The sequence below is a fragment of the Camelus dromedarius genome, chromosome 14, assembly GCF_036321535.1.
Source record: "Camelus dromedarius isolate mCamDro1 chromosome 14, mCamDro1.pat, whole genome shotgun sequence".
In the NCBI taxonomy this organism is placed as follows: Eukaryota; Metazoa; Chordata; class Mammalia; order Artiodactyla; family Camelidae; genus Camelus; species Camelus dromedarius.
The window spans coordinates 49,332,998-49,347,224 of NC_087449.1; the positions used below are offsets into that span (position 1 = coordinate 49,332,998).

The 14,227-nt window shown below is 49.4% G+C and overlaps 1 protein-coding gene across 1 annotated transcript in view; it reads left to right on the forward strand.

The window, feature by feature from the left end:
• NKAIN1 (sodium/potassium transporting ATPase interacting 1) overlaps positions 1 to 14,227 on the forward strand; it is a 39,754-nt gene that overhangs the window by 784 nt on the left and 24,743 nt on the right. The gene's annotated exons all lie outside the window — the stretch shown is intronic.

The window sequence follows — 14,227 nt, forward strand, 5'->3', positions numbered from 1 at the left end:
CCATTTCTGGTCCATGTTCATCTGTGTGTGTTGGGATCTTAGACTCCAAGAACCGTTCGCTCCTTTGTGCTGTTCCTGCCTCCCTCCACCCTCCTGATGGGGCAGGCCTGGGAATGGAGAGCCGCCTCCCTGGAGAGGTTCACAAGGAGCTACCAAGTCCTGGGCCAGTCTGACCAACCAGGTGCAGGCCCTCCCTGCTTTGGCTGTGGCCACAGGCATTCATCAGTCATCAGTTACACCAGAGCAAGGGTGGTAATGGGGGTAGGGGGTGGAGCGCGGGACAGGCAGACGGGCTCCTCTGCCTGAGCTGGCACAGGTGAGGGTAGGGATACTTTGGTGCCACGGGGAGGATGCGAGCATCTGGGGACACTATACCTCATCCCAGCTCAGGGAACTTGGGTTCTTGTCTCAGGGGGGCCAGTGGAGTGAATTTAGGGGCTGAAGGGGACCAGCGCTACCCTTTAGCTCAGGCTCTGGAAGGTGAATTTGGGAAAGTGGTTAAGGAGAGGCCAGAATCTCCTGTCTACCCTAGAGCTGAGGCACAACAACTAGAAGCTTTGGGGACAGAGGTGCATGGGGACCTCCATGGGCAGAACTCAGGTATAAGCGTGAATTTGGGGAGCCGGGGCCTCACTGATGCGGACTCTATGTTCTGAGTCTCCGCTTTTGCCTGCATCCATTGCCCTTCCTCTACCACAGGTGTGTACAGTAATGCAGAAGGAAGATTTGCATGTGGATATACAGACCTCCTTGTTTGTCTTTTTTCTCTTCTCTTGGGGACCCCAGCCCCAAATTTGCCATCCACAGACCTGTCCCCTTGAGCAGTGGTCAAAACAACCAGCCCTGAAGATTGTAGCCTTGGATGCAGGGCAAGTGACTTCCCCTCACAGGGCCATCTTGGTTGGCCCCTCTGTAATTCCTCCTCTGTGAGGGTTGCAGAGGGGATTAGTTAAGATCAGGTAGAATGGAAACTCCAGAAGGGCAGAGATTATCTGTTTTGTTCCCACTAAATCCCCAGCAGCTGGAACAGTGCCTGACACTCCATTAATATTTGTAAAATAAATGAGTGAATCAGTTATTTGGCAACTCCTGGCTCCCAGTAGAAACACGCTTCTTTATCTCCTTTGAGGAACATAAAATGCCAAGAAGTGCTGAAAGTTTTCAGAGGATTTTTTTCTGTGTTAATTTTTAAATTTTTAACTAGGACATTTTTGTTAGAAAAGTAATATACAGATATTATAAAATGATTAAATCAGTAAATAACCAAACAGACCAGAAGATAAAGAAGTTTCTTTCTATGCCCAGTCCCATACCCCAGAGGTAAGCACTATTAACAATTTGTCTCATAGTCATTCTCTGTTGATGAGCTTTGGGGAGCACTTATGAGGTTATAGGTACCCTTGTAAGCACTTTTCCGTGTATTAACTCATTTAATCCTCATAACAACCTTATGAAGTAACTTGCCCAAAGTTGTGCAATCAGGGGCCAGGCTATGAAGCCAGGCAGCTGACCAGCATCCTCTGTTGCCTTCTTAATTGTAAGTAAGTAGTTCTGGCCCTGGTAAGTCAGGGGTCCCTTGGGAGATGCTTACTACTCTAAAGAAATGAAGGTGGTGGAGGCAGTCTTCCTGTCCCGCCCTCACCTGCCTCCATAGCTCTGCCCAGCTAAGCTAAACCCATCCTTCCATTTAGAGGGCTCACCAGTGCAAGGGTTTCTGGAATTAGACAAGGGCTGGGTGGGATTCTGATCCTTCTACATCCTGAGTGGGTGCCTTTGGGCAGCTTGAGAGGATTACCTGAGATAATCTGGGGATGTTTCGAGGAGGGACTTGAACATTGGTCTCTTAGGTCTGTTGCTCTGTCTGGGCCGATTGCAGAGTGGGCCCTTCAGCTGTCGCTAACTGCCAGGAGCCTCTGCTCCCTGGCAGCTTCCATAATGTGCTTCCAGATGCTGGAATTCACCAGTTTGCTGAAGGGAGCCTGTTTCCTCTCATCCAAGGGGCAGAGAAGGAAGAGGCTGTTAAATGTTTCTAAGCTGAAAACTTTACAAAGGAACTGTGTCATTTTTCTTTTTCCAGTGGGGTCTGACTTATAATAAAGCAGGCCAGTTCTAAACAGTCTTCTGTGGTTGGGATAGACTTGCTTTGGGTGAGGGAGTAGGGTGTGAGGGTGCACCGGAGGGTGGGAGAAGCAGATGAGGGCTGTACCATTCAGGTAGACAAGGCTCTGGAGTTTGAAAGGACAGACATGGGTTTGAGTCCTGGCTCTCACTTCCTAGCTGTGGGACCTTAGGCAAGTTGCTTACCCTCTCCGAGGGTAAATAAAGATAAGACATAGTTTCCAATTCTTAGAGTTGTTGTGAGGATTAAATGCATATAATGAGCTTAGTTAACACTGTGCCAGGCACCGAGTGAGCATTCAGTAAACTATAGCTTTTAAAGAATGAAATAATGCTGTTTTCAGCAACACGGATGGACTAGAGATTATCATACTAAGTGGAGTAAGTCAGACAGAGAAAGACAAATATATGATATCACTTATACGTGGAATCTAGAAAATTATACAAATGAACTTATTTACCAAACAGAAACAGACTCACAGTCATAGAAAACAAACTTACAGTTATTAAAGGGGAAGAGGAGGGGGAGGGAGAAATTAGGAGTTTGGGATTATACAAACTACTATATATAAAATAAACAATAAAGTCCTACTATATAGCACAGGGAACTATGTTCAATATCTGTAGTAAACTATAAGGGAAAAGAATCTGAAAAAAAATTTTTAAATAAACTAGCTTTTTATTGTTATCATCTTAATGATACATACCCTGAGATGTGTCCCTGGAATTGTGACCCAGACATGTTCAGGTGCCCCTGCACTCTTCCTTTGTGGGAAACGGCAGGTATTTGGGCCCTGAGCTGCGAGTCAGGAGGCCTGGATTCAAGCTCACCTCTACCACTATATCCTATGAACTTGGGCAAGGCTTTTCCCCATCTGTAAAATGGGAAGAAACACTAGTCTTATGAGGGGAGGGTATAGCTTAGTGATAGAGTTTGTGCTTAGCATGCACAATGTCCTGGATTCAATCTCCAGTACCTCTGTTTAAACAAACAAACAAACCTAACATCCCCCCTAAAAATAAACAAACAAACAAATAAATAAATAAAAAGAAAGAAACACTGGTCTGTGTCTCTAGGGTCTTGCCAGTTCTGCCCATCTAGGACTCTGGGATGATGTCTGGATTGGCCTGGAGGTTCTGTGGGTCTCAGTCTGGTTTCACTCTGTAGAGCATCTTGGATCCCTTGCTTTCTCCCTACTTGGCATATCATCTTGACCTTATCAATGCTATTCACTCCCTAATTTTTATGTGTTTCTTTTTCCCTCCCCTGTCCAAGCCCTTCCCTTCTTTCCTGGTCTCCCTCCTTTCTGAAACCTTATAGGCCACTCTGTTCTTCCAGTAAGAGGATGAACTGAGGCTTGCCCAAGGGAATCATCATCAGTGCCTTCATCATCATCATCATCATCATCATCACTCCCATTTCTGGAGTCCTGTGCTAAGCACTTTATGTGCAATACCTCATTTAACCCAGTGAGCTTACACATGTAAAGTGCTTGGCAAAGTGCCTGGTGCATGTTAAACAATCGATAAACATTAGCTGTTTTACTGTTTTATCCTTCTTATTGTTTTCCCACAAAATGAGATAGATGCTTTTATTATCCCCTTTTTCTGATGAGGAAGTTGAGGCTCAGAGAGGTCTCTAAGCTAGTCAGTGACAGAACCAAGATTCAGGCACTCTTTTCCCGGAGCAGAGAGCCACCCTCCCCACCCTGTGCCACTCTGCTGCTCACGCTGAAGCAGCATGTGACCTCAGACAGGTCTCTTCACTGCTTCAAGCCTCAGTCTCCTCATCTGAAAATGAGAATGATAATATTTCAGTAGGATCCCACCACTGTGAGCCTGTGAGTGGTCAGTAATACATCACTGCCATGCTTGTTCTTGTCCCAGCTCTGTGTGACCTTGGACACATGCATTCGCTCCTTGGGGCCCCAGTTTCTTTCTCTGGAAAAGAGAAAGTCATCCCTACTTCACAGAGTTGTACGAAGGGCTTAGCTGGGTGCCACGCCCAAGTAGATACTCAGAAAAATCATCAGTTTCATTCTCTTCCCTTCTGGAAATCTCTTGGCTTTCTGGAAGGTGGTGGGTGAGGGGGAAAATGTGTAGCTTCCTGCTGAGCTGCAAGTAATGGTGTGAAACGTGGTCAACCTGATTGATGTCGTTATTAGCAATAGTGATGGTGAAGACCAAGGGAAATGGGCTTGTGCAGGGGCCTGAGCTCTGAAGCTTCCTGGGGAGGGGCTGCCTCTGCTCTGGGTGCTTCAGTCCTTGGGCCAGGCTTCAGAGCCAGGAGCACAAAACCATTCAGGCAACTGATTGTCTTTGTCTCTCATACCGCTTTGGACGGGCTTGGGACTGGGGTGATCAACTGCTTTTTGCAGATGGACAGACTGAGGCTAAACAGCCCTCAAGACCCACATGAGGTAGACAGAGCAAGGTGGAATGGAGCAGGGGGCTCCAAGGGCCAGCAGATGGCCTTGGTTCAGCTCCGTTCCAGGGGTGGATGGGTGAGTGATTTTGAGATAAGTGTCCCACATATAGCAGCTGCTCTGAGATCCGGCACAGAGGGTAATACCTCTGGGATCAGACAGACATTGCTGCCTTGCTTTGTGACCTCCAGAAAGTCCCTTACCTTCTCTGAGCTTCTGCCTCTCTCTTGTAGTCAGAATAAAAGCTCCTGCCCCATGGCAGTTGGGGAGGGTCCCCTGAGATGGTGCCCAGATGGCACTGGCCTGGGCAAGTGCTCCCTACGCCTCCCTATGTCATTTGCCTTGAGGTTTGGATAAGTCACTTCAGCCCCATCTCTGCCTCTGTTAGAGATTTTAGTGATCAGAGTCATACCCATAAACCCTTTAAGTCTTAGTTTCTTTATATGGGAAATACATGGTTCTGAAGGAAATAGTAATAACAGTAACAACTTCCTGTTGTTTGGTGTCTTCTGTGAGCCAGGCACTGCACTAAGCGCTTTATATACCTTGTTCCTTGTTACTTGCCGGCTTATCCGTGGCCACATAAATAGTAGGGACAGAATGAGGATTCAAAAGTCAGATCTAGGACTCCACAGCTTCTACCTCGCATGCCCTGTTCCTTCCCCTGTAGGACGGTGGGGGTGCTGGGTGTGGAAGCCGACAGACATCTGAATCTTTCTTCTTCCATACAGGGTTGTTACTAATGCCAGACCTTCTGAGCTACTTGTTCAAATGCTAACCCCCATGCCCCGCCCCCATTTCTAGTCACCCCAAGGCCGGCGTTGGGTTTAAGAGAACTGTGACTTGGGTTAAGGAAAAGTTACCCAGGAAGGAAATTAACCTGCATTGAAGACTTATCAGCCCTCATAACAACTCTATGAGATAGGGATGGTCTTTATACCCATTTACTGATGAGCATACTGAGGCTCAGAAGAATGAAGTGACTTGTTACCAAGGAAACGGAAGATACAGTCTAGACCTCACATGAATGATCAAGGGGAAAGGATTTGAGAACAACTGCAAAATCTGGACCAAGTGGAGATGGTCAGCTCTTGATGGTTGAAGTCTCTTTTCTTTACTTTCAGGGAGGAGTGGGTGATGGGAGAGCAGGCTGAGACCAGAGATGTGTTTTTAAAAACTAGTTCATGGCCACAAGGGGCAGAGCTGGCTTTGGTCTGGGGGTCCCCAGTCCCAGTGCTCTCAGCCTCCCTGCTGATCCTGGAGAGGGATGGTGATTTGGAGACTGAGGGGGAGCCTCAGGGAGCAAAGCATTCTTCCCTGGGACACGTGCTCCTGCCAGCAAGCACTAGGGTTTTGGAAGAGCAGTTATTGTGGCTGCAGGTTTTAGTGAGTTACCCTGGCCTCCTGGCCCTTGCCTTTCAAAGCAGCTGGTAAATCCAGAGGCAGGGAGTTCAACAGGGAAGAGCTTGGGCTGTGGGGTCAGGCTGAGGTTTGAGTTCCATCTTTGCCTCTTTGTAGCTGGGTGAGATTGGGCAAGACACTTAACCTCTCTGAACTTCCACCTGTACTTCTCTAAATCAGGATACTAGTAATCTGCCTCGGAGATTGCATTCTTGGAGGTAAGATACGCTGATTAGGAGCTCACAAAGTGTTCACACTTTTTTAAAATATATTTTTATTGAAGTATAGTCAGTTTACAATGTTGCATCAATTTCTGGTGTACAGCACAATACTTCAGTCATATAGGAACATACGTATATTCATTTTCATATTCTTTTTCACCATAAGTTACTACAAATATTGAATATAGTTCCCTGTGCTATACAATATAAACTTGTTGCTGGGCTCACACTCTTGAATGCTCCAGAAATGAGACAGCAGTTTTTATGAACCTGAATATCATGGGATGGGAAGTGGACGTGTCCCCTTTTTCAGCCATTTGAAGGCCCAAGTTGAAGCAGAGGTTCTGCTAAGTCTGCATGGCCTTGGCCTTAGTGTCTCTTGAGCTTCTCTTTTTGTAAAATGGGAATAATAATAACAATACACCCTCATGGGACTATAGCGAGGATGACCCAAAACAAGGCAGGAAGAGCTCTGGGCACAGAGCCCAGCACTCACTCCGAGAGAAACAGAGAAGTTTGGTGCTCTGTGTCCCCTTCTGTAAAGGGAGAAGGTTGGGTTCGTCATCTCAGGGGAGCGCTCTGGTGCTGACTCATCGATGAGTTCCATCCTTTACCAGGTGGAGATCAGAGCTGCCGCCACATCAGCCCACCTTGCTGCAGGTGACTGATGGGGGGAGGCTCCTGCCTCCAGTGGCCGGCCCACGGCTTTTCACCTGGGTGTCAGGTTGTCAGGAACTTGGGAGACCTCTTCTTTCCTCTGAATGAGTGTACTTTCCTCATCCCAAATGCCCACATGGCCTATTTGGTTGTAAAATCAAGTCTCAGACTATAGAGGCTCAGAGCAGGAGGTTCTAACCCATCACTAACCCCTGGCCCACCGCAGGGGAACTTCCTGAACCCTAGAGAGATAAAATGCTGTTGGGTCAGAGAGTAAGAATCGCCACCAGCTAACTCTACCCAGAGTTGCATTCACCAAATATTTATGAAGTGCCTACAGAATCTTGGGCACAATTCTTGGTGCTGAGTCACCTTAGGGTACAAAATACACCCTCAGCTGCAAGTTGGAATCCCAGGGTTCTGATACTCACTTTCTGTGCTTCTTGGAGCTGGCCCTGTCCCTCTCTGGACCTCATTTTCTCCAGTCTGTGACACTGAGGGAATGGAGGAGAGAGTATTGAACTCCATCAGAGGTTTTCAAACTATCTACAGAGGCTCTGCAGTAGTGGACTGAGAATCAGGTGGTGAGTTCCCTGTATCGGGCAGTGATTAAGAATTAATACAGGGGAGAGGGTATAGCTCAAGAGGTAGAATGCATGCTTAGCATGTATGAGGTCCTGGGTTCAATCCCCAGTACCTCCTCTAAAAATCAATAAACCTAGTTACCTCCCCCCCCAAAATGAAAAATAAGTAATACAATAATAAATAAATAAAATATTTTAAAAAGAGAATTAATATATGGGTTGGACGACATCTTGGACATGTAATGGATCTAATGATGATCTGGGTCCCTTGGAACCAGATACTGATTCTAGGTCCTGAGAGGTCAGTGGCAATAGCAGAAAATGGTATTTATTATGAATAATGAAAATTGTGAGCATTTTTGTGCTTTTACCATGTCCCTTTACCTTAAGCATGCTCCCCACCGCCCATCAAATCACAGAGCCAGGCTGAGCTAGCAAAGGAAGTCGGGGAAAGGGAGTCTGTAGGTACTTCACCCCTGTGCCCGCTCTGGCTAGTCCTTGCCCTCAAAAGGGAGGCTGCCTTGGGATTACTAGGGTAGGGATTGCTCCTAAGCTTTTTTTTTTGAGGGGGGGTTAGGTTCTGCAGCCCCAGCCTGAACCGGAGACGTGGGTTTTCAATTACACAATTAAATGCACAATTAGGCATAATTACCAGTGCTCAGAGCCCAAGACTGCTCATAATAGGCGTGTAATCTACTGCAGCCTCTGTTTATACTACTCAGCGTGCTCCCTAATGATGCCAAGATGCCTTCACACTGCACTGTTGCCATGGAGATGAGCCCGCTACCACCATGCAGGGCTGACAAATGGTGTTCTGGTCCTGGACCCCTGAATTGTTTCTGAGGCCTCTGCAGCCAGCCCTGGAATGGAGGGGCCAGCCAGGTGGGCTGGGAAGGTGGGTCAGCCCTCCCTGCCCTCTGATATATCCCACTGGTTTGAGCCAGCCTTAGAGCCACCAGGGAGGACAGGAGAGGGCAGCTTCAGCCCCCCGAGAGGCCTCAAATCTTGAGCAGAATGGCCCAGGTCTTATGAAAGGTCTGCAGTTATCCATTCAAGGTCTGGACAGGGGGCCCTGCAAGCAGCTGGCTCCCGCATAGGCCTGGTTCTGCAGTAATCTGGCTTCGTGGCTTCGGACAAATCCTTGCCCCTCTCTGGGGCTCAGTTACCCCATACGTGAAATGTCCAATGGATACTGAGCATCGCGAAGCACTGCCTTCTGTCATAACAGCTTTACCTGTAGTAGCTCATTCACCCTCACTGCACCCGTATGTGATAGATGCAGTTATGGTCCCTGTTTTGCAGAAACTGAGGCTGCAAGCAGTTATGTCAGGCAGTGGCAGAGCTGGGCTACAAACTCAGGTAGTCTGACTCCAGGCCCCACTCTTAACCTCTAACATTTGGCCTCACATGTGTCATCGCTTGTCACCCTCGCAGCAGCCCCAGAAATGGACCGCTGTTGTCCTCATTTCCTAGATGAAGGCTCTGGAGCTCAGAGAGCTGAAGTTACTTGCCGAAAGTCACACAGCAACGCAGTGGCATGGCAAGTTCCAGCTGATGCCAAAACCCAGGACTGCTAACTTTGGCTTCTTAGTGGAAGTCATGAAGGCTGAAAAGATTTCCTTCCACAAGCAAATTCCAAGGATCCTCATTATCCCCACCTGGCCTGGCCCCAGCCACTGAGGAGACAGGCAGTCCTGGGGTCCCTCAGACCCAGCACTTTGCTTTGATCTTGAAGGTCTATTTCTTCCTCCATCAGTCCACCCCGCCCCTTCTCATCCCCACTAGGTGTCCCACCAGCATGGAGATGTGTGTGTTCCTCCTGCCACTTGCCTGGAGCCCCCAGCTGCTTGGCCAGGTTTTAGGGAATGAGGCATCTGGGAGAAAGGGCAATCTGAGGGCGACAGTGCTTACCTGGCACCGTCGAGGTCTGTCTATCTGGATGATTCCCCCATTGACAACCTGAAGTCTGAGTTTTCTGAGAGGAGGCTGGCAGACATTACTTCACCTCCATTCTCTACAACTGGGAAAATGAGGATTTGCCCAAGACCACTGTGCAAGTCAGTGGCCGAGTTGGGACTGGGACTCAAAGCCAGTTTAGGACACTTTTTATTACTTTCCATTTACGCTCCCCCCACCACTACCACCACCAGTCTTTAGGAGAGAGGCGTCTGGGGGCTATGATGTGTATATTTGCATGTTTGTATGTATATATGCAAAACTGCACACAGCTGCATGCCCACGCACATGGAACAGACACTGGCACATAGAGATTTGTGGATCAGTAAACACCCCACTTCCTCCCTCTTCATTTATTCATGAACTCTGAACTCCTTGGCTCCAGAGAAACTGCCTGGAAGAAAGCAATTAGAGCATAATTAGAACCACTCTTATTATCAATTCTCAGCGGGAGGGGAAGGGGAGCTGCTAGGGCATGGGGGTGGCCTTGGGAGTTCCCATGGTCCCCACTCCTGCAGCTGCCCCTTCAGCTCCTGCTCACCCCGTGGAGCTCAGCCTCCGTAGAGTCCTGGGCACTGGTCCATCTTCGCCAGGGGATAAGGACCTCATTCCTGGAGGCATCCAAGCACGTGACAAGGCCAGGGAGGAGAGCTTTCTGCCTTACATACTAAATTAAAGTAGGTGATTTCCAAGTCCCTTCCATGCTGAGCTGCTTGGGTGCTCCCAGCCAGGGCCAGGGCCAGGCGCTGCGGGAAAACTAAGAAGCACAATGTGGCCCCAGCTTTCTAGACAACATCCCCTTGTATCAGATTGCAGTGAATGAAGCCTACAATGACAATGGGAAATGTTAATTACCTGGAGGAAGCAATTTACCAGGCAGGGCTCCATTCATTGCCAGATGATGAACAGTAATAATAAGAGTGCCGGCAGTCAATGTTTATGGAGTGTTTCTGACCTCAGAGCCACTGCACTTCCCCACCAGGTGTCCCACCAGCAGAAAGAGGTCACCCACCAGCAGGTGTCCCTCCTCCTCCCTGAGGAACAGGAAGACAGGACTCAGTGAGGTGCTGGGTACTCCACTTCTCAGTTCAGATGTGTTTTCTTACTTAATCTTGCAGGACCCTAGGGGGTAGGTATTAATATTTTCTCCAGTGGACAGGTGAGGAAACTGAGGCTCAGAAAGTGACAGAGCCTGCCCAAGATTACACAGTGTGGGTGCAGGACTCAAACCCAGGCCTTTTGGACTCTATAACCCTCCTTGTGCTTTCTGCCCCACTAGTTTGCTCTCTCCCAAGCTTCAGATTGGACCTTGAATGTCCCCTCAGTGTCTGTCTCCTGGTCGAAGGTAACACATGGAATCTTTTCGTTCCTCCTATTCTCACAATGTGCCAGCTGAAGAGACAGTGGGAGAGCCCTGCTCTGGGTCGCCACCCCCAAAACCACCCTTGGCAAAGGAAAGTGAAGGCCTAGCAGATGAGGGTCTCTGGCCTCTGGAGGGAGGGTCACCATGGATACAGGAGCCCAGTCTGTAACCAAGGAGACAGCCCCCCAGCCCTTAGGCTGTGACAGGAGGGTGTGGCTTCAAGGGAGGGGAGGAAATTGCCACCTGGGGCCCAGATGAACAGAGGAGATGATTGGCTAGATGGGGTCAAAGGAGGAGTGGAGGGCTGTGATGCTCTCTTGTGGGAATGGGGATGGATACCTGGGGATAACAGGCTTCCTTCTTCCCTTCCTCTGTCCTACCTGAGGGGAGGTTGCCATGATAACCAGCTACCCTTCACTGACCCTCTATAGGGCACTGCTCCCTTCCTCCAAGTGACAGGTAGTCACCCTGGTAGCAGGTCCTGCGCACACCAGGCGTCCCTGACTTCCCAGGGGCCCCTTCCCTCACATGTGAAGATAGATTGTTCTTCTGCCACATGGGCACATTGTTCTTCTGCCGCGGCTCTGTCCAGCTGGAGATGAGGGTTCACATGGGGCCGGCTTTCTGATGGGGGCCTTTTCCTAGCCTAGAGATCATTATCAAGTCCAGGCTGATCCTGCCTCCTTCTGTTTGTAATCTCTCCATGGCTCCTCGTTGCCTTCAGGAGGACGTCTGACTGTTCCCAAACTTCAACGTGCATCAGAATCACCAAGAGGCGGGGAGGGTAGAGAGCATGCTTTGCATGCATGAGGTCCTGGGTTCCATCCCCAGTACCCCCAGTACCTCCATTAAAGAGAAGAAAAATTAGATAAATAAACCTAATTACCTCTCCCCTGGGCGAAAAAAAAAGAATCACCAAGAGGGCTTGTTAAAATACAAATTTCCACACCTCACCCCAAGTTTCTGATTTAGTAAGTCTGAGGTGGAGCCTATGAATTTGCATTTCCAACCAGTTCCAAGGTGCTGCAGCTGGTCACACATTGAGAATTACTGGTCTAACCCATGGGACACTGGGCTGCCCAGGCCCCCCCACTCCCGCCAACCCTGGTGCTCACCACTTCCATGTCCCTGAGCTCGGGGCTACGTTGACATAAGCGCACCAGCTGCACCGCACACCTCTGTGCCTTTGCATTTGCTGTTCCTGCCTCTGGAGTCCCTGCCCCTTTTGATCTCCTTCAGGCCAGCTCGCCTATCGTTTCCTCTTTGGAGCATCACTGGACTCCCGCACCCGTCTTCCTTGGACTCGACTATTCCTTGTCCCTGCTGCCTCCGTTAACGGCAGGCATCACTCTGTTGTAATCTGTTCCTGTTTTCACAGCAAATCGCTCTCTCTAGACTGAGCTCTGTGGGGCCTAGGGAGGTGCCTGAGCCGTCTGGTCCTTAGCCTGGCACTGAGTCTGGCCCTCAGAAGGCCCCAGTGATGGTGATGACTGCATGAACCCCATAAGCAGATAGGAAAACCCAGTGAATAGTCACAAAGCTGCCGATTACTCTGTGCCAAGCACTGTGCTAGGTGCTGGGGAGTCAGTGGTGTGGGGGGCAAAGTCCTGGCCTGTGTGGGCTTAGATGCTATCAGGGATCATTTTGGGGTGTGGCCAGTGCTGTGCAGAAAAGAAGATGGTGAAGGAGCTGAGTGTTAAGGGAAGGGCTTCTTAGAGTCGGTGGTCAGTGGAGTTGAACAGTCTGCAAGCAACGCACGAACCTTCTCACGGACTTGCTGCATTTGCTCCTGACTACAACCCCACCAGGCAGGAGCTGTCGTCCCTGTTTTTCAGATGAGCAAACGGGACCCAGGAGGGGAATTCACCGGCCACAAGTCACAGCACGCACTCAGCAGAGCTGAGATCTGCCTGGATTTCCTGATGCTAAGTCCCAAGCTCTCTCCATCCCCCTGGGCTGTCCAGAGTCCAGGCACCTGTGTGACCTGAGGCTTTTTCCTGGGAACCTGTCTCCACTGAGGGTTTCCCAGTTTGCTCATGACAGACCCCAGAGCCCCCCATTAGATCAGCCCAAGCCCATTTTCAGGACCCGCCGGAGCTTCTCCAGAGGGAGGCTGTGAAGCTGGTATGTGCGTTCCCAGGCCCCAGGGACAGACAAGGGCCGGCTGCCTGGGGGAGGGGCAGGTGTGGCTGCTGCCTGCACATGTGTCCCAGGGTGTCCAGACCTGCACAGAAGGGAGCCAGAAGACACTACTGCCTTGTAGCATGGAACTCTGAGGTTCAGAGAAATTTCAGCGCACAGCCTGGCCTTCCAGACAGTTATGTCTGTGTCGGAAGATAGAACATATTCTATTTAAGAGTTTGTTAGCTTGATTCATAAGTTAAATGTTTGGACACATAGTGGTCTGTTTGTACTCTTGCTTCGGTCCTGAAGTTCCCCAATTGTTTGAGAACAGCCTGGCCTTGGGGATGGGGTGCAGGCAGGGGCTCCCAGGTGCCTGGTCAGCCTCAGGCGAGGCCAGCTGCTCCAGCCTGTCACTGCCTGTCTGCTGGTCAGCAGTCCCGAGAGCCATGAGTGAGCTGCTGTCCCCAAGCTGCCACTAGCTGTTAGTCCCATGATAGGCCACCAGGGACCCAGGGATCCTTTCCTGAAGTGAGAAGCTGTCTGGGGCCCAGCCTGGGAATTACACTGTGGTTGTCAGCTGTGACACGCTGGGCTGGCTGGTTCCGATGCATCAGGATGGAGGGTGTGGGGACGTGATTTATCAAGGCCCATGGCTAAATATTTAATATACAGGATTCACTTCTCACCCTCCCAGCTGCACGAGACACTGGTGAGACATTCTGCTTCTGCTCTGGGAATGTGAGCACAGGCAGGGTGCTCAGCCTCTCCGAGCCGAGTTTCCTCATCTGTAAAGTAGAGAGCATTGTACCTGTCTCTTAGGGCTGCCGAGCAAATGCACTGAGAATCTGTGAAAGGCACTCAGACAACAAGGTCCTACTGTAGAGCACAGGGAACTGTACTCAACAGTCTGTAATAAATCATAACAGAAAGAAGATGGAAAAGAATGTAAGTGTGAATACATATATTTATGTGTAACTCAATGCTGTCACCAGAAATTAATGCAACATTGTAAACCGACTACACTTCAATTAAAAAATGACAGTTTCTGGACAAAAAAAAAAGATTGTGAATCACTTTGCTGTACACCAGAAACTAACACAATATTGTAAATCAACTATATTTCAATTTAAAAAAAGAAAGGCACTCAGCACAGCACCTGGCACTTAGTCAACTCTTAGGAGGTAGTAGCTGCTGTAATTAGAGTTGATGGGAATCACGATGAGGCTCTCTGAGGTGGTGTGTCTGCAAGGCACACAGTTTGCTGGAAGGGAAACTGGACAGAGAATCCTGGAATGTGGGAGCCTGAAGGTCCCCAGAGAACATCGCTACAACCCTTTGTACAGACGGGTACACAGAGGCCCAGGGAGGCAGGGGGCC